The sequence below is a fragment of the Oncorhynchus mykiss genome, chromosome 19 (assembly GCF_057628025.1).
Source record: "Oncorhynchus mykiss isolate SJ-2025 chromosome 19, ASM5762802v1, whole genome shotgun sequence".
NCBI lineage: Eukaryota > Metazoa > Chordata > Actinopteri > Salmoniformes > Salmonidae > Oncorhynchus > Oncorhynchus mykiss.
In genome coordinates, this window is record NC_143040.1 from 26,377,454 (window position 1) to 26,401,421 (window position 23,968).

General features: G+C 45.4%; 1 long non-coding RNA gene across 1 annotated transcript; it reads right to left on the bottom strand.

Annotated features, from left to right (window-relative positions):
• Positions 1-19,785: 19,785 nt before the first annotated feature.
• Positions 19,786-22,957, bottom strand: LOC149975149 (uncharacterized). Its single transcript, XR_016488859.1, has 2 exons — positions 21,987-22,957; positions 19,786-21,884 (listed from the first exon to the last, which is right to left on the bottom strand). It is a non-coding gene; the product is annotated as an uncharacterized LOC149975149 (long non-coding RNA).
• Positions 22,958-23,968: the final 1,011 nt, after the last annotated feature.

A 23,968-nucleotide genomic window follows, 5' to 3' on the forward strand; every position in this document is an offset into this window, starting at 1 on the left:
TCCGCTGAAGGCATTAAGATGGATCCCGCTAAGGTCCAAGCTGTCATTGATTGGCCCGTCCCTAAGTCACGCGTCGAGCTGCAGCGCTTTCTCGGCTTCGCGAACTTCTATCGTCGTTTCATCCGTAATTTCGGTCAGGTGGCAGCTCCTCTCACAGCCCTTACTTCTGTCAAGACGTGCTTTAAGTGGTCCGTTTCCGCCCAGGGAGCTTTTGATCTCCTCAAGAATCGTTTTACATCCGCTCCTATCCTTGTTACACCTGACGTCTCTAGACAGTTCGTTGTCGAGGTTGACGCGTCAGAGGTGGGAGTGGGAGCCATCCTTTCTCAGCGCTCCCTCTCTGACGACAAGGTCCACCCATGCGCGTATTTTTCTCATCGCCTGTCGCCGTCGGAACGTAACTATGATGTGGGTAACCGCGAACTGCTCGCCATCCGGTTAGCCCTAGGCGAATGGCGACAGTGGTTGGAGGGGGCGACCGTTCCTTTTGTCGTTTGGACTGACCATAGGAACCTTGAGTACATCCGTTCTGCCAAACGACTTAATGCGCGTCAGGCGCGTTGGGCGCTGTTTTTCGCTCGTTTCGAGTTCGTGATTTCTTATCGTCCGGGCTCTAAGAACACCAAGCCTGATGCTTTGTCTCGTCTCTTCAGTTCTTCAGTAGCCTCCACTGACCCCGAGGGGATTCTCCCTGAGGGGCGTGTTGTCGGGTTGACTGTCTGGGGAATTGAGAGGCAGGTAAAGCAAGCACTCACTCAAACTCCGTCGCCGCGCGCTTGTCCTAGGAACCTTCTTTTCGTTCCCGTTCCTACTCGTCTGGCCGTTCTTCAGTGGGCTCACTCTGCCAAGTTAGCCGGCCACCCTGGCGTTCGGGGTACGCTTGCTTCCATTCGCCAGCGTTTCTGGTGGCCCACCCGGGAGCATGACACGCGTCGTTTCGTGGCTGCTTGTTCGGTCTGCGCGCAGACTAAGTCCGGTAACTCTCCTCCTGCCGGCCGTCTCAGGCCGCTTCCTATTCCCTCTCGACCGTGGTCTCACATCGCCTTAGATTTTGTCACCGGACTGCCTTCGTCAGCGGGGAAGACTGTTATTCTTACGGTTGTCGATAGGTTCTCTAAGGCGGCTCATTTCATTCCCCTTGCTAAGCTTCCTTCTGCTAAAGAGACGGCACAAATCATCATCGAGAATGTTTTCAGAATTCATGGCCTTCCGTCAGACGTCGTTTCGGACAGAGGTCCGCAATTCACGTCTCAATTTTGGAGGGAGTTTTGCCGTTTGATTGGGGCTTCCGTCAGTCTCTCTTCCGGCTTTCACCCCCAGTCTAACGGTCAAGCAGAACGGGCCAATCAGACTATTGGTCGCATCTTACGCAGTCTTTCTTTTCGCAACCCTGCGTCTTGGTCAGAACAGCTCCCCTGGGCAGAATACGCCCACAACTCGCTTCCTTCGTCTGCGACCGGGCTATCTCCTTTTCAGAGTAGCCTCGGGTACCAGCCTCCGTTGTTCTCATCTCAGTTCGCCGAGTCCAGCGTCCCCTCCGCTCAGGCTTTTGTCCAACGTTGCGAGCGCACCTGGAAGAGGGTCAGGTCTGCACTTTGCCGTTATAGGGCGCAGACTGTGAGAGCTGCTAATAAGCGTAGAACTAAGAGCCCTAGATATTGTCGCGGTCAGAGAGTTTGGCTCTCCACTCAGAACCTTCCCCTTAAGACGGCTTCTCGCAAGTTGACCCCGCGGTTCATTGGTCCATTCCGTATCTCTCAGGTCATTAATCCTGTCGCAGTGCGACTTCTTCTTCCGCGATATCTTCGTCGCGTCCACCCGGTCTTCCATGTCTCCTGTGTTAAGCCCGTTCTTCGCGCCCCCGCTCGTCTTCCCCCCCCCCCCATCCTTGTCGAGGGCGCACCTATCTACAGGGTCCGTAAAATCTTGGACATGCGTCCTCGGGGCCGTGGTCATCAGTACCTAGTTGACTGGGAGGGGTACGGTCCTGAGGAGAGGAGTTGGGTTCCCTCTCGGGACGTGCTGGACCGTGCGCTGATTGATGATTTCCTCCGTTGCCGCCAGGTTTCCTCCTCGAGTGCGCCAGGAGGCGCTCGGTGAGTGGGGGGGTACTGTCATGTACTGTCATGTTGTCTTGTCTCTGTCCTTTCCCTTCACCCTGTCTCCCTCTGCTGGTCGTGTTAGGTTACCTTTTCTCCCCCGCTTTCCCCCAGCTGTCCCTTGTCTCCTCTAACTACCCATTCACCCCGTTCCCCACCTGTTCCCTTTTTCCCTCTGATTAGGTCCCTATATCTCTCTCTGTTTCTGCTCCTGTCCTTGTCGGATTCTTGTTTGTTTGTGTCATTCATGCCTGAACCAGACTGTCGTCATGTTTGCTGTAACCTTGTCCTGTCCTGTCGGAATCTGCCGGTCCATCTGAGCCTACCTATGTTTGGTAATTAAAGAAGCTCTGTTTAAGTTGATTCGCTTTTGGGTCCTCATTCACGCACCGTAACAGTAACCCTATCAATGTACAGTATAACCAATAAGCAAGTCAACTGCATCACACGTACAATCATCAATGGTGGTTTTGTCCAGGGGTTCCACTTTTTGGCAGAGCAGAGTCGTCCAATAATAAAATACTACAAAAATTCATGTACAATGTAGGGTACAGGGTGCCATTTGACTTACTAATGACATTGATACACATATTCAGTATATTTGACCCATGAAACCCACAACCCTGGTGTTACCCTTCTCCAACACCATGTTCTAACTACCATCTGCCTACTCCAATGAGATGTCCAGGCATCAAGCCCCAACCCAGCTGGTGGATAGACTCTGCCAAGCAGGCAGGCAAGCTAAGGGCACGAAGAATTAAGATCTCCTTGGCCTCGGTGCACTAAAGCTGGGGTTGTCTGAGTGTAATCGTCTCCTGATAAAGCCACTTAAAACAAAGCTAGTTGCTTGGTGCTAATGCCCAGTACTCACCACCACCACCACCACCACCACCACCACCAGTCACTATCACCAGTCACTATCACCACCACAACCAGTCATTGTCACCACCACCACCAGTCACTATCACCACCACCACCAGTCACTATCGCCACAACCACCACCACTCATTATTACCACCACCAGTCACTATCACCACTCTCTATCAACACCACCACCACTCATTATTACCACCACCAGTTACTATCACCACTCACTATCACCACCACCACCAGTCACTATCACCACCACAACCAGTCATTGTCACCACCACCACCAGTCACTATCACCACAACCACCAGTCACTATCACCACAACCACCACCACTCATTATTACCACCACCAGTCACTATCACCACTCTCTATCAACACCACCACCACTCATTATTACCACCACCAGTTACTATCACCACCACCACCAGTCACTATCACCACCACAACCAGTCATTGTCACCACCACCACCAGTCACTATCACCACCACCACCAGTCACTATCACCACAACCACCACCACTCATTATTACCACCACCAGTCACTATCACCACTCTCTATCAACACCACCACCACTCATTATTACCACCACCAGTTACTATCACCACTCACTATCACCACCACCACCAGTCACTATCACCACCACAACCAGTCATTGTCACCACCACCACCAGTCACTATCACCACCACTCACTATCACCCTCACCACTCACTATCACCACCACCACTCTGTCAGCCCAACAGATGCAGCCAATAGAGCCTAGAATATGCAGTGTGTGTGTGAGGTGTGTGCGAGGAAATACAGAAACATACATGCACTTACTGACAAACACACATGCACACATCTGTCAGAGCTCAGGATCGGAGAGCCTGTGAACGTATGGGAAGGAGATTTTTGCTGAGGGTTTGCACATTTTGACTCAGAGAGTGTGTTCCTTAGTCACACGTACACCTACACACACGTAGCACCCGGCCCACTGTGCATGTGATTGAGAGCAATGATTATTCAAATCAACTAGCCTTTTATCATTTGATTTGCACATGCATCAAACTGTCATTTAAAAGGCCCTGCACAATGACTGACACTGCAGTTGTCTGCACTTGGGCCTAATAGATCCACACTACTGTTCCCAGTTCAGTATTAATGTCATTACATTACAGTACTGTAATGTAATGACATTAGTAGTGCTGTAGATCCATGGTACTGATCCCAGTTCAGTATTGATGTCATGCAGCACCGATAACAGATTGATTTGTCAGCCAGGGTGGGACTGAGCTCTCAAATTATTACATTATTACTTGCAGTACAGTACAGAGGGGATCCCAGTACTGTAGAGCTACAGTGCTGATCCCAGTTCAGTATTGATGTAATCTTATTACATTACATTACATTACAGCGCAGTGCAGAGGGGATAGCCTAGTGGAGCCACGCTGTTGATCCCAGTTCAGTTGATGTTCTGTCAGCCCCCGGGGCTTTAGAGTGAGAAGAGACCTGACTCAGCACCCGGGCAGAGATGGACTGTCCATAGGGAAATTCTGGCAAATGCCAGATGGGCTGGTCCATATATAGCCCAGTAGGTCTGTCTAAGTTTGTGTTTTCACGCAGAAATAACATTATTCGGCTAGTAATGGAGTCTAATAATAAGGGGAAAAGAAATGGGCAAGAGTGGGGCCCTCGGGGACAAATGTTGGGCCAGTGTGTTAGAAATGCCAGGGCCTATTTCTGGTCCCAGTCTGTCCCTGTCTACAAGCCAATAATGAGAAACACACACCATCAGCCATTGTTCAAAAGCACTTACGCCACTGACTTCATTGATTATAACAGCGCCTGCTGGCTACTGTATATGCAGTAGGAGCTCTTTGATTAGAGTTGATAGCGGATTGGAAGGAAATGATAATGAAGATTCAATACTTTGACCTAAAATGTAAGATGTATATGATGTAACTACACAGTATAAGAAATGGATTAACATAATTTCAGATTTTTGAATATTTAAAGTCACTATTTAGCATAAAACGTTGCAATATTTGTATATGGCTATAATCCATTTTCCAGCATGTAATGCCCTTTTTGAGTCCTTGTCACTATGACTAATGGCTATGTCATGCAGTTTGGTTCTGGTCACGACCATGTGTTTGGATGATTCCAAAAGGGCCGCATACTTCCTATATAGTGCACTAATTTTGAACAGGGCCCATAGTGCACTGCTTTTTGACCTGGTCTAAGGTAATGCATTACATAGAGACTAGGGTGTCATTTGGGACGCAAGGGGTGTCCTTGACTTTCTGATCCAGTACTACCCAGACGGTGTCCCAAATGGCACCCTATTCACCACATAGTGCACTACTTTTGGCCAGGGCTCGTATGTAGGGAGTAGGGTGCAATGGGGGACGCAATCAGAGTGTGTTCTGGATCCCACCGCTGCCACCTGCCTGTGTCTGACCTCTAAACATCATCTGTCAGCAAATGAGGAGGAGGAGGAGATGTACTGCAGTGATTTTCCTTTTTTTTTTTTACAAAGAGAGATAAGATAGTACTGCTGCCTTCTCCCTCTCCTCATCCCACTCCCTCTTTCTCTCACTCGGTCTCTGTTCCCATTTGTCTCTATATCTTTCTCTATTTGAACCCCCTCTCTTTTCCTCTCCTCTCCTGGGTCACCTTTCCCTCGCTCCTTCTTCTTTCCCCTCTGTCTCTCTCTCTCTCTCTCTTTCTCTCTCTGTCTCTCTGTCTTTCCACACCCCTCTGTCTCTATCTTCCGCTCTCTATTTCCTCTCACTACTACCCTCTCTCTTTCCTCTCATCTCCTGCTCGCTCTCTCTCTCCTCCCTCTTCCTTTACCCTCTCTACCCTCCTCCTCGACCCACACTTTTTGCATTCACTCTCTCTTTCCTCTGCTGCTTCTCCTCTGTTATCCCACCTCCCCTTTTCTCTCATCTCCTCCCTTTCTCTCCCTCTCTCCTCCTCCCTCTCTCTCTCTCTCCCTGTCTCCTGTGAGCGGTCACAGAGTTCATTGCTCCAATAACCAATGGTCCAGGGTCAAATTGTTTGGTATCCTCCTTATGGTTAACCCTGATTTGGGATTGGAAAATCTGTTGAAGGCTCTTTCCTAGATCTGTTGAAGGCTCTAATAACCTCAGCTGTTCTGCCCATTAGGAGCCCTTGTTGCAACTCTCAGTTGAATGTCCATGTTTATGTAGAAATTATACTGTATGCTAACATAATGTGACTTCCCATAAGAAGATAAGAGCACATATGTATTTTTGATTGCTATTTAACTACATTTGCTCATCCGATGTAATGTTCCTAATCCAATTGCAAATATATTTTTTCAGACACAGATGTAGGATCATTAATTTGAGCCAGTTTTCTACGACAGGAAAATAATCCTGCAGCAACAGGAAATGTGAATTATTATGTGGATTATAATTCAGGGACATTTTTGTCAAGTCTGAAATCAATGTGGTAATTACAAACTTCAGAAGCCTTTTTAAACCTCAAATACACCAAAAGTTTTAAACTTACCGTCATTTGGATGGGGCCACAGTGTCTCCTGACCCCTCCTGTCTCAGCCTCCAGTATTTATGCTGCAGTAGTTTATGTGTCGGGGGGCTAGGGTCAGTTTGTTATATCTGGAGTACTTCTCCTGTCCTATTCGGTGTCCTGTGTGAATTTAAGTGTGCTCTCTCTAATTCTCTCTTTCTCTCATTCTCTCTCTCGGAGGACCTGAGCCCTAGGACCATGCCTCAGGACTACCTGACATGATGACTCCTTGCTGTCCCCAGTCCACCTGGCCATGCTGCTGCTCCAGTTTCAACTGTTCTGCCTTATTATTATTCGACCATGCTGATCATTTATGAACATTTGAACATCTTGGCCATGTTCTGTTATAATCTCCACCCGGCACAGCCAGAAGAGGACTGGCCACCCCACATAGCCTGGTTCCTCTCTAGGTTTCTTCCTAGGTTTTGGCCTTTCTAGGGAGTTTTTCCTAGCCACCGTGCTTCTACACCTGCATTGCTTGCTGTTTGGGGTTTTAGGCTGGGTTTCTGTACAGCACTTGAGATATCAGCTGATGTACGAAGGGCTATATAAATAAATTTGATTTGATTTGATTTGCGTGGTATCCCAGCACCTTAGAGATGCAGTCGCCAACTGACAGAGTGGGGATTTGTACTAGGTTGAGGAGGTCAGGAGCGTGACGCACGCACACACGCGCGCGTGTGCACGCACATGCTCAATGGTGGATCCACCATTCCCCTCAGCTAACCCTTCTGCATGAGTGCACTCAAACACACACACACACACACACACACACACACACACACACACACACACACACACACACACACACACACACACACACACACACACACACACACACACACACACACACACGCACACACACGCACACACACTAACCTCTGTCACAGTATCCAGAATATATTATGCCTGTCAGAAAGTAGTATGATTGGGCTTACTCCTTTTCCCTCAAGTCCCTGCTCACTGGCTCCAGTGCAAGTCGTCTCACTCCTGTAGCCATTTCAGATCCGCATTGGAATCCTGTCAGTTTCCCCTCTCTCTCTGTCTCCCTCTCTACTCTTTTTTTCTCTCACTGTCAGTGTCTCTCTATGTGCCTCTGTTTTATTTTCTGCTTCCCTCTCGTCTCTCCGACTCCCTTGTCCATCCTTTTAGGCATCTGCCTCCCTCTCTCCTCTTTGTCCCCCTTTCAGTGTCTTTCTCTCTCTCTCACGCTCTGTCTCCCTATCCACCTCTAGATCCCCACTCTCCTTTCTTCCCATCTCTCTATCCCCGGAACTATCTTGCACAGTTATAGAAACCTGTCTCAGAATTGCTAGTATTACAACAACCAACCTCAGTTTTCTAAAGCTGAGCCTCACTACTGCACCATGGCTGCAAGGTACTGTCCTGTATCCACAGGGTATGAGACGCCATGGCTACAAGGTACTGTCCTGTATCCACAGGGTATGAGACGCCATGGCTACAAGGTACTGTCCTGTATCCACAGGGTATGAGACGCCATGGCTACAAGGCACTGTCCTGTATCCGCAGGGTATGAGACGCCATGGCTGCAAGGTACTGTCCTGTATCCACAGGGTATGAGACGCCATGGCTACAAGGCACTTTCCTGTATCCACAGGGTATGAGACGCCATGGCTACAAGGCACTTTCCTGTATCCACAGGGTATGAGACGCCATGGCTACAAGGTACTGTCCTGTATCCACAGGGTATGAGACGCCATGGCTACAAGGCACTGTCCTGTATCCGCAGGGTATGAGACGCCATGGCTGCAAGGTACTGTCCTGTATCCACAGGGTATGAGACGCCATGGCTACAAGGCACTTTCCTGTATCCACAGGGTATGAGACGCCATGGCTACAAGGCACTGTCCTGTATCCACAGGGTATGAGACGCCATGGCTGCAAGGTACTGTCCTGTATCCACAGGGTATGAGACGCCATGGCTACAAGGCACTTCATTTCATCATTTGGCATGCAGCCATAGAGCGGCTCAATAGACGGGCAATCCATCTTATTGCGGCAGTGGAGGCTGCTGAGGGGAGGACGGCTCATAATGGTGGCTGGAATGGAGTATTGGGACTGGAATGGCGTGAATAGAATGGAGTCAAACACATAAAAACCAGGTGTTTGATACCATTCCATTTGCCCCGTTCCAGCCATTGCTATGAGCCGTTCTCCCCTCAGCAACCTCCACTGTATTGCGGGTAATGCTGATAGTGTAAGTGAGAGTGTTTGATGAGACATGCATTCGAGTGTGTAATTACACATTTTGAATTACATGAATTTGTCCAACACTTGTTGCTGTAATAACATTTGATTTACTTTACACATCAGGGAGACAAATGTTAATGATACCGGAATCCTAAAAGGGGTAACCATGGTTCTTATTAACCTTGAATCTATTATATAAAGTATTTACCCCAAGACCTGAAAATGTTCAGTATGTGAAACACCTGCATTGACCTATGGTCCGACTGTGGTCCACTTTTCAGCAACTCACGGCAGGGTTAATTCCATTTCAACTCAGCCACGGCAAGACGTACTGCAACAAGAATTGAAATTAAATGAGAATTCACTTCCTGAATGAACTGAATTTAAATGGGATTGAGCCAAACACTGGTGGACTACACACCAGTACAGGTTAACACTTCAAGACCTCCAAGATATGTCCATCAGGTTGGATATAACTGCTTCAAATCACACAAAACAAATCCCTAAATGAACCAATAGTGTGATTGTGTTGACGCTTTCCTGGTAGCCTGTACACCAACACAGTTAGATAGTGTGATTATATTAATGCTTCTCCTTCACAGTAAGATGACTCAAAGGTTCCTGAAAGAGAGAGAGAGAGAGTGTGTTTTGACAAAAGGTCATGGTAGGGTCACAGCTCTGAGTGAAAGGTCTCATGGGAGAGATAGAGCGAAAGAGGAATGAAAGGGGGGCTCATAAAGAGAGAGGGAACAAAAGCAGGCTCAGCTCTCCTGAGACAGATGGGGGCAGATTATGTTATCTGCTTAATAATGTAGCAGGTATACAAGTGTTGCTGTACACATTAATAAGTGTTGCTGTACACATTAACAAGTGTTGCTGTACACATTAATAAGTGTTGCTGTACACATTAATAAGTGTTGCTGTACACATTAATAAGTGTTGCTGTACACATTAACAAGTGTTGCTGTACACATTAATAAGTGTTGCTGTACACATTAATAAGTGTTGCTGTACACATTAATAAGTGTTGCTGTACACATTAATAAGTGTTGCTGTACACATTAACAAGTGTTGCTGTACACATTAATAAGTGTTGCTGTACACATTAATAAGTGTTGCTGTACACATTAATAAGTGTTGCTGTACACATTAATAAGTGTTGCTGTACACATTAATAAGTGTTGCTGTACACATTAATAAGTGTTGCTGTACACATTAACAAGTGTTGCTGTACACATTAATAAGTGTTGCTGTACACATTAACAAGTGTTGCTGTACACATTAATAAGTGTTGCTGTACACATTAATAAGTGTTGCTGTACACATTAATAAGTGTTGCTGTACACATTAATAAGTGTTGCTGTACACATTAATAAGTGTTGCTGTACACATTAACAAGTGTTGCTGTACACATTAATAAGTGTTGCTGTACACATTAATAAGTGTTGCTGTACACATTAATAAGTGTTGCTGTACACATTAATAAGTGTTGCTGTACACATTAATAAGTGTTGCTGTACACATTAATAAGTGTTGCTGTACACATTAATAAGTGTTGCTGTACACATTAACAAGTGAGGGAACTCAGAGGCTGTTTCGGAAGGCACTTGAAGGGAGGTATTCCTCTCATAGACATTTCTAAAGGAATTATTCCTACAATAAATTATATAGAAATGTTTTTAATCTCAATAGCATTTCTCAAACTCAAATGAAATAAAATAGTGATTATAATATTATACTATTGTTGGTTGTGCATGTATGGAATGTAGTGCAATGCATTTCAATATAAAACCTTTTAAAATGAAGAACAAAACTTCAACTAAATGACTTGTTTATGTTCAATAAGTAAGGCGGGTTACAGTAGTGTTACAGTAGTGTAATTACATTAGCATACTAATAAGTAAGGTGGATTACAGTAGTGTTACAGTAGTGTAATTACAGTAGCATACTAATAAGTAAGGTGGATTACAGTAGTGTTACAGTAGTGTAATTACAGTAGCATACTAATAAGTAAGGCGCATTACAGTAGTGTTACAGTAGTGTAATTACAGTAGCATACTAATAAGTAAGGCGTATTACAGTAGTGTTACAGTAGTGTAATTACAGTAGCATACTAATAAGTAAGGTTGATTACAGTAGTGTTACAGTAGTGTAATTACAGTAGCATACTAATAAGTAAGGTGGATAACACTAGTGTTCTTGGTTTCACAGCATGCACACTAGTAACAGACATACTGGAGGAGAAAGTTGAGCTATACACAACTAATAAGTCGAGCAGGCACTGACGTTGAATTAACAGGGATTTATGAATCCCACTGCAACACCGTTAAACTTCATAAAACGTTCACAAACAAGCTACTACTCGGCTCCGCAATATCTTTTGAATTGGTACCTTGCCAGGATCTAATAACCACATTGCGATCAATAAATAAATCCCGAAAGTCCGATCAAGTGCAATCCCGGGACTTGGTGCGAATTTGACTTTTGCTGACAACAGCACTAACTTCATCCGCCGATCCAATATGCTTTGAAATTACAACCCTCAGGTCTAGATGATAACAACAAAGGTTATTTTTTGTGTTAAGATTAGTATTGACAGAGAATGTCTATGTGGTTTTCATAATTTACAGATGATGCAATCTCTATTGCACTCCACACTGCCCTTTCCCACCTGGTAGTGGAGCAGGTTGAGAGCTTCAAGTTCCTTGGTGTCCACATCACCAACGAACTATGTGAGAATGCTATTCATTGACTACAGCCCAACGCTCAACACCATAGTGCCCTCAAAGCTCATCACTAAGCTAAGGATCCTGGGACTAAATACCTCTCTTTGCAACTGGATCCTGGACTTACTGGCGGGCCACCCCCAGGTGTTGAGGGTAGGTAGCAACACATCTGCCATCCTGATCCTCGACACTAGAGCCCCTCAGGGGTGCGTGCTCAGTCCCCTCCTGTACTCCCTGTTCACCCACTACTGGATGGCCAGGCACGACTCCAACACCATCATTAAGTTTGCAGATGACACAACAGTGGTAGGCCTGATCACCGACAATGACGAGACAGCCTATAAGGAGGTCAGATACCTGGCCGGGTGGTGCCAGAATTACAACCTATCCCTCAACGTAATCAAGACAAAGGAGTTGATTGTGGACTACAAGAAAAGGAGGACCGAGCACGCCCCCATTCTCATCGACGGGGCTGTAGTGGAGCAGGTTGAGAGCTTCAAGTTCCTTGGTGTCCACAACACCAACGAACTAGAATGGTCCAAACACACTAAGACAGTTGTGAAGAGGGCACAACAAAACATATTCCCCCTCAGGAGACTGAAACGATTTAGCATGGGTCCTCAGATGGGTCCTTAAATTGTTAATTGCTACCTTTCCACACACTTGGGATACGTCTCCCTTACAATCTTGGATGCTTTTAATCTCAATGGCATCAGTCATCCTCTTATATCAATGAGGACTATGTTGCTGAAATAAAACACTAATAGCAGTTCACAGTGTGTCCAAAGCTGTGGGCTAGTCACATAAATGTGATGTGTCTCCCCACCGGAGACCGGGGTTCAATCCCCACGTCTACCCTTCTGACTTTATCTTCCTTCCTACACTTCTAACCTGTCTCAATACAGTATAAAAATATAATGAAAAATATCATAGGAAAGTGGAAATCCTGTCTTACACGCACTATAGTGCCAGGCTAGCATATTGAACATCCTGTCACTCGGTATTACAGTAATGCTTTAGACTGGTGAGCTTTATATGGCCGAGGGATTGATCCGTGATTGGCCCTGCGACCGCAAGGCACTGAAGAGCTGGAGTGGAAAGACTGCAGACTGACAGCACAGTTGGTGCCGCCCCCCCCGTCATGTACTCCCTGCAGCCACTGAGATCAATAGAGAGAGACAGAGAGAGATACAGATGGTTGGGGATGAGAGAGGGGCAGACAGAGGGGGAGGAGAGAGGTGTGTGTGTACCCAGACTGTATCACAACCAGCCGTGATCAGGAGTCCAATAGGGCAGCGCACAATTTTCCCGGGTTTGGCCGGTGTAGGCCGTCATTGTAAATAAGAATTAGTTCTTAACTGACTTGCCTAGTTAAATAAAGGTTACATGTGTGTGTGAGTATGTGGAGAGAGACAGAGAGAGACAGAGAGAGGGAGAGAGAGAGAGAGAGAGAGAGAGAGAGAGAGAGAAGGCCATTACATGTAAGACTTTCTGAGGAAATGATACTCATAGATACAATCAGAGCATGTAAACTGATACCTTCACCTTCCCCATCATTCCCACTGGACGTGATCAACTCATTCTTCAATTACCAAAGACAAGATTCAAAGTGAGTTGTAATGAACTTCATCCTCATCATTACAGACTTCATATTCCCGAATATCAATAAAGGAAAGTGATAACCAGTTCGAGTTTGAGCAAATAGAGCCCCACTACTTCCTCATCCTCTGATGTATTCTCCGGAACTGTAAAGCGCGCTCTGTCAATTAGCTATCTTCGCACAGGTCCTGTCAGCGCAGCCCTTTGCCTGCTGTTGTTGCCAGGTAACGACACAACGGCGAATCATAGAGCTGTAATTTCACACGGGAAGCTCCCAGACAGCTCGGCAATTAACATGCGTCAAAGTCATTTAGTGCCAGACTGGAACTCTTCCGATATGCACACTTAAAGGGGAAATCTGCATTTCATACAATGACAAAGTGCCAACACTGAGGGGTTAGCGGGAGAAATGTAAGTACTCTCATACACAAAGCTTTGGACAGAAGGACTGATCATCCAATTATACTTTGAACCATGTTTTGAAGCTTTACAGTTGTATTGTTCACAAACAGGTCAGTTAAACAGGCTCACATTTTGGGTTCTAATGCTGTACAGCAGTTTAACTAAGACCATGAGACATTTGTAAGTTATATTCCTCAAGGGTCAACAGGTATATATCCAAAAGTTGATGTGTCAATCATAGATACAAGTTATCATATTGTATGCACAGTACTTTGGAACACAAGGGTTTGCTTTCCTTATTTTGCTTGTTTCTGAAGCAACGATGCGATGAGTAAATAACTGAATCAATACAGTCTAGAATCTATAGGTCTACATCTCTTATGGCCTCTGTGGCAATGGTGGTCAACAGGATGTACACATTTTTGTTCCAGACTAGCCGATTTAGACATGTTTGTTTAAAAGACAGAACATACAGAGCTCCATGTATGTGTGTGTAAATATATGAAATATGTATGTGATTGAATATTAGGTACGTACCTTTATGATTTATATTTACCTGATTGAGATATATTCCTTTGGTATTAGTGTAACAAAGTTTTTGTCTCCCATTCTTGCTCATTCATTGTACTGTGGTAAGTGTGTTCATGACAAGTTAAAGGCAGGAAGTTGGGCTTTCGGGAGCGGAGGGAGTCCTAGCTAAAACGCGGGAGCGGAGGGAGTCCTAGCTAGACGCGGGAGCGGAGGCCTAGCTAGACGTGGGAGCGGAGGGAGTCCTAGCTAAAATGCGGGAGCGGAGGGAGTCCTAGCTAGACGCGGGAGCGGAGGGAGTCCTTGCTAGACATGGGAGAGGAGAGAGTCCTAGTTAGACGCGGGAGCGGATGGAGTCCTAGCTAGACGTGGGAGCGGAGGGAGTCCTAGCTAGACGTGGGAGTGGAGGCCTAGCTAGACGCGGGAGCGGAGGGAGTCCTAGCTAGACATGGGAGAGAAGGGAGTCCTAGTTAGACGTGGGAGAGAAGGGAGTCCTAGCCAGATGCGGGAGCGGAGGCCTAGCTAGACGCGGGAGCGGAGGGAGTCCTACCTAGACGCGGGAGTGGATGGAGTCCTAGCTAGACGTGGGAGCGGAGGGAGTCCTAGCTAGACGCGGGAGCGGAGGGAGTCCTAGCTAGATGTGGGAGCGGAGGGAGTCCTAGCTAGACGCGGGAGCGGAGGGAGTCCTAGCTAGACGCGGGAGTGGAGGGAGTCCTAGCTAGATGCGGGAGCGGAGGGAGTCCTAGCTAGACGTGGGAGCGGAGGGAGTCCTAGCTAGACACGGGAGCGGAGGGAGTCCTAGCTAGATGCGGGAGCGGATGGAGTCCTAGCTAGACGTGGGAGCGGAGGGAGTCCTAGCTAGACGCAGGAGCGGAGGGAGTCCTAGCTAGACGCGGGAGTGGAGGGAGTACTAGCTAGATGCGGGAGCGGAGGGAGTCCTAGCTAGACGTGGGAGCGGAGGGAGTCCTAGCTAGACGCGGGAGCGGAGGGAGTCCTAGCTAGACGTGGGAGTGGAGGCCTAGCTAGACGCGGGAGCGGAGGGAGTCCGAGCTAGACGCGGGAGCGGATGGAGTCCTAGCTAGACGTGGGAGCGGAGGGAGTCCTAGCCAGACGCGGGAGCGGAAGGAGTCCTAGCTAGACGCGGGAGCGGAAGGAGTCCTAGCTAGATGCGGGAGCTGAGGGAGTCCTAGCTAGACGCGGGAGCGGAGGGAGTCCTAGCTAGACGCGGGAGCGGTACAGTCTTTTGACCATCCATCCATCCATCCATCCATCCATCCATCCATCCATCCATCCATCCATACATACAAATAAACCATATTCTTTTTCATTTCAAGTAATCTATGCTTTAAGTTGATTGGATATTTTTTTATTTTTTTTTGCACCGTATCTCTGGATCTCATTTGATGTTTTTGCCGTTTGGCTTTTGGGAACTTCGAATGTGGACTGTATGTGTCCGAAACTGCCCCGTTTCAGGCTTGGTCAGTGGCTTTGGTCAATTGGCAAGGGAGCCACTACATGTAGTAACCCTTCTAATATACCTGATTCAAAAAGTCAGGGTCTTCATGGTTAGTTGAATCACGTGTGTTTGTGCTGGACTATAACAAAATGTCCCTAATTGAATGTCAATGTTCCAGAATGGATTGGGCTGAAAACCACTTGCCTATAGAACCTTGGTGATTACAGCTCTAAGACAGGGCAAAGCGAAGGTGTGCTCCCTTCGTCAATTGAGTAAGAGAAGTGGATACCATAGTTGACTTTCCTATAAATCACTAGATTTGACTCCATCCTGTGGGATTTTCTAGAGACGGGGGAATGGATTAGCTCGAGGAGTGAGATTGTATTGCTTCTTGTCGACTCAATGCCTCTGATTCAGATGGCAATAAAAAACATTGGGTTCTGTAAATTCACTGTGGTCCACTTTCACTTCCTGGTCAGCAATATAGAAAGAAATCCAGAACGGTTGGTAGCCAAACGAACCCCTCAAATGTCATGATTTAGTGTATATTCAACTGAAATAACATTATTCATATTAGTCAGTGTGAAGGGGTATGTGAAAGTGCCACAGAAAAGTTCAGTTTTTTAAAATAAATGTCAAACTATGACAAACCACAAAGTAGAAATGAGTTTGTGTGTGTGTGTACCAAACTATTTTTTACTACTTAGATTCAGATCAATTCATAGCCATGCTGATTTTGGAATAAATTGTGGAATTTTGTCTTACTCTACACTTCAAAGGGATAAACTGCTATTTTAGGGACTAAGGGTGGAATCCCGATACAAAAAGAATGAACCGACATTCAAATAGACATAGGGAAATGGTAGACTGTTGTAATGGAACAGTTTCTCTTGTTTACATAATTCATTAGAGGTTCTGTAATTAAGTCGTTTTCTTTTGGTATGTGTACTTGACTATTTATAATTTTGATAACTTTTACTTCACTACATTCTTAAATAACATACTTTTTACTCCATACATTTTCCCTTACACCCAAAAGTACATTTTGAATGCTTAGCAGGACAGGAATATCCCTGGTTCTCCCTACTGCTCTGATCTGGGGGACTCACTAAACACAGATGCTTTGTTTGCAAATGAGTGTTGGAGTGTGCCTCCTGTAAATTCATATAACAAGAAAAGCGTGGCGTATTGTTTGCTTTATATAAGGAATTTTAAATTTTTTTTTTTTTAAATACGTAAATATATTTACAACCAAATACGTTCAGACTTTTACTCATAGTATTTTACTGGGTGACTTATAACTTTTGCTTGAGTCCTTTTCTATCACGCAACCTACTTATTTTATTCATTTATTTACACATTTTCCAAAGAGGAACTTTTTGCTTGAGTCCTTTTCTATTACGCAACCTACTTATTTTATTCATTCATTTACACATTTTCCAAAGAGGAACTTTTTGCTTGAGTCCTTTTCTATTTACGCAACCTACTTATTTTATTCATTTATTTACAAATTTTCCAATGGGGAACTTATTGCTTGATCACTATCGCCATCTCCTGGACAAAAGCCAGTATGTTTAGAAATGGTCTGTTTAGTGAGCTTTGCAGTTATCACAAGCCTGAACAAGTCCTTGACATTAAGTTCAGAAAAATATTAAAACTGCAGTCTGCAATTGGTCCATTTTTGGACTTAGATTTAATAAATGCCATTATATTTTGGGTTCAGCTGAACTAAGGTCACTAAGGTCATTTACATATTCTTCAAGAAGGAATATATCTTGGACCTCCTTTTTTGATATTTTCAGTGGTATTTATTGTTAACAAACACTCCCCCGTAAAGAAAATGAGAATTTAAACAATTTTGGCTGGCTCTCGTTCAGGCAAATGAGAAATAAGTGCACTCAGGCTATCCGGAAGGCCAAAGTTAGTTACTTTAAGAAGCTGTTCTCTCTCTCTATGGGTCTAACCCCAAGAAGTTCTGGAAAAAAGTTAAAGACCTGGAGAATAAATGCTCCTCCTCACAGCTGCCCATGTCCCTTAATGTTGATGATGTGGTTGTTACTGACAAGAAGCACATGGCTGAGCTCTTTAATCACCACTTCATTAAGTCAGGATTCCTATTTGACTCAGCCATGCCTCCTTCCCCGTCTAACATTTCCTCATTTCCCACCCCTTCTAATGCGATTATCCCTGATGCTTTTCCCTCTTCTTCCCCTGCCCCACTACAAAGTTTCTCCCTGCAGGCAGTCACTGAGTCCGAGGTGCTAAAGGAGCTTCTTAAACTTGACCCCCAAAAAACATCTGGGTCAGATGGTTTAGACCCTTTAAGGTTGCTGCCCCTATCATCGCTAAGACTGTCTCCAATCTTTTTAACCTGTCTCTCCTTTCTGGGGAGGTCCCCATTGCTTGGAAGGCAGCTACGGTTCGTCCTTTATTTAAAGGGGGAGATCAAGCTGTTCCTAACTGTTTCAGGCCTATTTCTATTTTGCCCTGTTTATCAAACGTGTTTGGAAAAACTTGTCAATAATCAACTGACTGGCTTTCTTGATGTCTATAGTATTCTCTCTGGTATGCAGTCTGGTTTCCACTCAGGTTATGGATGTGTCACTGCAACCTTAAATGTCCTCAATGATGTCACCATTGCCCTTAACTCTAAGTGCTGCTATTTTTATTGACTTGGCCAAAGCTTTTGATACGATAGACATTCCATTCTTGTGGGCTGGCTAAGGAGTATTTGCGTCTCTGAGGGGTCTTTGGCCTGGTTTGCATACTACCTCTCTCAGAGTGCAGTGTATAAAGTCAGAACGTCTGCCTGTCACCAAAGGAGTACCCCAAGTCTCGATCCTAGGCCCCACGCTCTTCTCAATTTACATCAACAACATAGCTCAGGCAATAGGAAGCTCTCTCATCCATTTATATGCAGATGATACAGTCTTATACTCGGCTGGCCCCTCTCCGGATTTTGTGTTAAATGCTCTACAACAAAGCTTCCTTAGTGTCCAACAAGCTTTCTCTACCCTTAACCTTATTCTGAACACTTCCAAAACAAAGGTCATGTGGTTTGGTAAGAAGAATGCCACTCCCCACAGGTGTGATTACTACCTCTGAGGGTTTAGAGCTTGAGGTAGTCACCTCATACAAGTACTTAGGAGTATGGCTAGACGGTACACTGTCCTTCTCTCAGCACATATCAAAGCTGCAGGCCAAAGTTAAATCTAGACTTGGTTTCCTCTATTGTAATCGCTCCTATTTCACCCCAAATGCCAAACGAACCCTGATTCAGATGACCATCCTACCCATGCTAGATTATGAAGACATAATTTATAGATCGGCAGGTATGCTCTCGAGCGGCTAGATGTTCTTTACAATCATCTCTGTAAACCTGTCGCAATGTTGATGTTTATTTATAAAATCCTCTGAGACCCCCCCCCTCCCCCTATCTGAGATATCTACTGCAGACCTCATCCTCCACACACAACACCCGTTCTGCCAGTCACATTCTGTTAAAGGTCCCCAAAGCACATACATCCCTGGGTCGCTTGTCTTTTCAGTTCGCTGCAGCTAGCAATGGAACGAGCTGCAACAAACACTCAAACTGGTCCGTTTTACCTCCATCTCTTCATTCAAAGACTCAATCATGGACGCTCTGACAGTTGTGGCTGCTTTGCGTGATGTGTTGTTGTCTCAACAGCACAATGGACAAGAAGGTAGTCTGTGCCCAATAATATACCATGTGTTGTGTTGCCACCATGTTGTTGTCATGTTGTGTTGCTACCATGCTGTGTTGTCATGTGTTGCTGCCTTGCTATGTTGTCTTAGGTCTCTGTTTATGCAGTGTTGTCTCTCTTGTCACGATGTGTGTTTTGTCATATATCTGAGAGAGGCTATTTGGTAGGCTGTCATTATAAATAAGATTTTGTTCTTAACTGACTTGTCTAGTTAATAATGAATATAATTAATTTGAAAGTAAACAAATGCACCAATCGCAGACTAGCTTTAATTTGTGTATTGATGTTTTTTTAATCAAAAGGCAAAAAGCTGAGCTTAGTGGGGGAAGTCTGTGAAAGTGGCACCTAGACAGTTTTTCAATTTCACCAAGACTCTTGTGGAATGGATGGGCATAGAAAGGGGTGCACGTGTTTCACTATAGGCTTACTTCAAGTGTCCTAACAGTGAGCAAAGAAAATACACATTTATGGAAAACTACCTTCTAAACACAATTCATATTTTCTATGACTGATAATTGCATTATTGTCTATTACAATACATCAGTATAGCTTCTGTCTCCAGGCCATCAGACTGTTAAATTGTCACGATTCTTCAAAGTCGAACCCAGAAGCAGACCAGGACAAGGAGAGTAGGAAAAAGGTGAGTATTTATTTACAAGTGAATGGGTAGATATATCCAGGTGGTGTAGCGGGTAGCGGTGATGAGTTGATGGGAGTAAATAGGTAAATAATCAATACACGGTCGAAGAGAGCCATCCTTCTTGCTCACAAAAAAAAATCCTGCTCCCAGAGGTGATGACGAGGGCCGAATGAGACCTGCAGCTAGAGACTCCTTGATGTAGGTCTCCAAGGCCTCACGTTCAGGTCGAGAGATACTGTATAACCGTCCCTTGGGTAAGGAAGCTCCAGGAAACAGATTAATCGCACAGTCATAAGGTCGGTGGGGAGGAAGGGACTGAGCCTTCTGTTTACTGAATACTTCACCCAACTCGTGATATGTTTCTGGAACCAGGGACAAATCAGGAGGAACAGAGTCACTGACCTGACTGGAAACGGCAGGAGAACAGGCAGTCCTAAGACAGTTAGCATGACAATCAATGCTCCAACTAGTTACCTTACCCGTCACCCAATCAAACGAGGGATTGTGTTCCTTCAGCCAGGGGTAACCAATAACCAGAGGAACATGGGGTGAGGACAGGATGAAGAAGGAGATAAACTCTGAATGATTCCCCGACAACAACATCTTAACCGGTTCAGTCCTCATAATGATCCGTGCCAGACTACTGCCGTTCAGAGTGGTTGCTTCAATGGCTTCCGGCAATTGCTCCTTAGAAAGCCCCAGCTGTTCCACGAAGTCGGCATCAATAAAGCTGCCATCGGCACCTGAATCGATAAAAGCGTTAATCTCTAAGCTCTGATCCTTATTCATAAGGGTCGCAGGAAAACGGGGTCTGACAGGATTCTGGAGAGGATGAATCTGGCTCGCTAAAATTCCTCCCAAAACTAGCGAGCCGGGCAGTTTAACGAGCGCTGTGGACAAGTGGAGATGTAATGTCCTGAGCTACCACAGTAGAAACAGCTGTTGGTCTCACGTCTACGTTGGCGCTCCTCCTTAGTTAGCCCGTGTCGCCCCACTTGCATTGGTTCAGGATCTGGTGGCAAGACCCCTCCACTAATCCCGTGTGGGGAATAACGATCAATACGTTCTGGTTTACTTCCTGAACCGAATGGTAACCGAGTTGCTGATTGATTGGATGGGCCCCACTGCTTCTCCCTCCTTCTCTCTCGGACTCTATTATCTACCCGAATAGATAAAGTGACCAAGCTGTCTAGATCACTAGGCTCTGGATAGGATATCAGCTCGTCCTTGAGTTGCTCCGACAACCCCTGGTAAAAAGCCGCTTGTAGTGACTCCTCATTCCAACCACTCTCCACAGACAATGTCCTGAACTCGATCATAAAGTCTGCCACACTGCGAGCTCCTTGGCGAAGAGTGAACAAACGTTTAGCTGCGTCCTTACCTCGGACTGGATGATCAAAAAGCCTTCTCAGCTCTCCCGTGAATTCCTGGTATGAAGACATGCAGGTCCCCTGGTGTTCCCAAACGGCTGAAGCCCATTCCAGAGCTCTTCCACGCAGCAGTTCAATAACAAAGGCTATCCTAGCCTTGTCAGTGGCGTAAGAATGGGGCTGCAGATCAAACACTAACCCACACTGCATAAGAAACGAACGGCATCTTCCCAAATCCCCTTCATATTTATCAGGCGTCGGTACCTTGGGTTCACGGAAGGAAAACGCATCAGGCACGGCAGGTAAGATGGGTGAAATAGGTGGTGAATGAATCGCCAGCAAACTGAGCTGATCCTGGATCTGTGTCAAGCTAGCAGATAATTTCTGGATTGCAACCGCTATCTCCTGTAGCTCCGTCTTGTGTTGTCCCAATGTCCTCCCCTGCTGGGTAATGGCATGGCAAACGGAATCCAGGTCCGCTGGGTTCATTCTTGGCCGGATCGTTCTGTCACGATTCTTCAAAGTCGAACCCAGAAGCAGACCAGGACAAGGAGAGTAGGAAAAAGGTGAGTATTTATTTACAAGTGAATGGATAGATATATCCAGGTGGTGTAGCGGGTAGCGGTGATGAGTTGATGGGAGTAAATAGGTGGATCCAATGGGGAAGCGGAATCTTCTGACGACCAGGCGGGAATGGGGTAAATGATCCGGGTGAGTAACTGAAGACAGAACAAACAGAGGTAAGTTCAAGGCAAGCAATACGTAACAAACAACAAAACAACTTCTATCCAACTTGAGGCTGATACTCTGGCACAACATACTGTTCATGGCTAACGATCCGGCAGGGAATGGATGTCAGGTCCGGGCTTATGAAGAGGAGAGATGATGATCAGGACCAGGTGTGCAGATAGCTGATGGGATACAGGTGCGGATAATCAGAAACCCCAACTGGCTACATTGCCCGGCAACCAGACAGGGTGCGTTCCAGGACGCCAGAAAAACTCTCCAGGACAGAACATAGGCAAAAAACAGACTCAGGAAACGGGATTTGTGACATAAATAGTCACCACTAGCCGGCCTCCGTCCAATACCCCGCCCGGAACTTAATCACTGTTACTAGTCACTGTTACTAGTCGGTTATCACCCGGTACCCTGCACCTTAGAGACCGCTTCCCTATGTATAGTCATAGTCATTGAACACTGGTCACTTTAATAATGTTTACATACCATTTTTACCCACTGTACAGTATATACTGCATTCTAGTCAAGTCAAGGCTCATCCAATAGAACTACTGCTGTACACACCTTTTCTATTCATATACTGTCTATACACACACACCATCAAATACATACAGTATATATTCATTTTCCGGACTCTGACATTTCTTAATTTCTTTCTTTACATTTTGGGGATTTGTTTGTATTGTTAGGTATTACTGCACTGTTGGAGCTAGAAACATAAGCAATTCGCTGCACCTGTGATAACATCTGTAAAATACGAGTATGTGACCAAGACATTTGATTTGACTTAAGTAACATTTTCAGTACACCTCTGAGCATAATGGCATGGAGAAAGTTACTACACTCAGTTGGTGGTGCCCAGGGCGATGCGGAGCCTCTGGTGGAAGGCGGGCACCCTCTCCCTCTGCAGGGGCCAGTTGAGGAGACAATGTGGGCGCAGCATTACCCCTGCTCAGGAGCAGACAGCGGGACAGTCCTGCACGTCCTGCAGGAAGATCAGCAACCACCGCTGTCCTCAATCCCATGGTGCAGGGTGTGGTGGGCCATGAACCTGGGGGGAAACGGGGAGGAGAATGGTGGGTGGTGAGGGGAGGGAAAGGAAATGGGAGGAAGGGGTTTTAAGGGAGAGGAGGGGAAAGGGGAGAAATGTGGAAAGACAGAAGAGGGCATTTGTCAGAGTGCAAGTAGAAGAGGCTCTAAGTACAGAAGCAGAACAGGAATTACATTTCAGATCTCAAATCATATACATGTAATTGACACTTATCTAGAGAGATGTGCAATCAAATCAGCCAAAAGGGTGAAACGCGATCAGTGATAGAATAAAATAATACAATAAAAGTTTTTTTTTTTTTTACTTTATGGAGTTCAGAATAATTGCATTTTACAATTATGTCATTTTGCAGACACTTTTGAATTATTATTATTTTTTTTTACGAATAAATTGTCCAGACGCTAAGACAATTTTAAGTAGGTAATTTCAGTTGTTTTGTACACTTACTTGAAAGTTAGAATTTTGTTTAATAGAATATGGTTCAACAAAAATCTTTGCATTTGTCTCATGACATCTAGTGTTGATTTGAAGGCATTCTTGTTTTTTGGAGCGTCTGTTTTTCCCCCCCATCTGTATGCTATTCAGAATGTTTTCTGCAAAGTTGGGTTCTGACATTAGTCTTTACTTCAAAACTTTGTGAAAAAAGAATCAAACTTAAATCCTAAATCATGTGCCCTCAAGTGGGTCGCGAAAAGCTAGGTTTTTAAACGTGACATTCTCCCATTTTTTTTTTTAGGGAGACTTAAGGGAAACTTAGAAAACAAAAAAGACTGACAAAAACTAGCCAGCTCCTGGCCACATCCTTAAAACTGACTTCTAACAAAATGTCACAGGAACTATGGGACCCTGAAAGTAAGCCGTTGGCATTTGGGGCACTTAAAATGTTCCTTAACTTGAATAAAAAAAGGGACAGGAATAACTAAACTTTGCTCAATTAAAGAAAGAGGATGGAGGCTTACTTTAAGGGTTTGTGGATTAAGAAAGGGAAGAAAAAGGGATAAAAACTCTGTC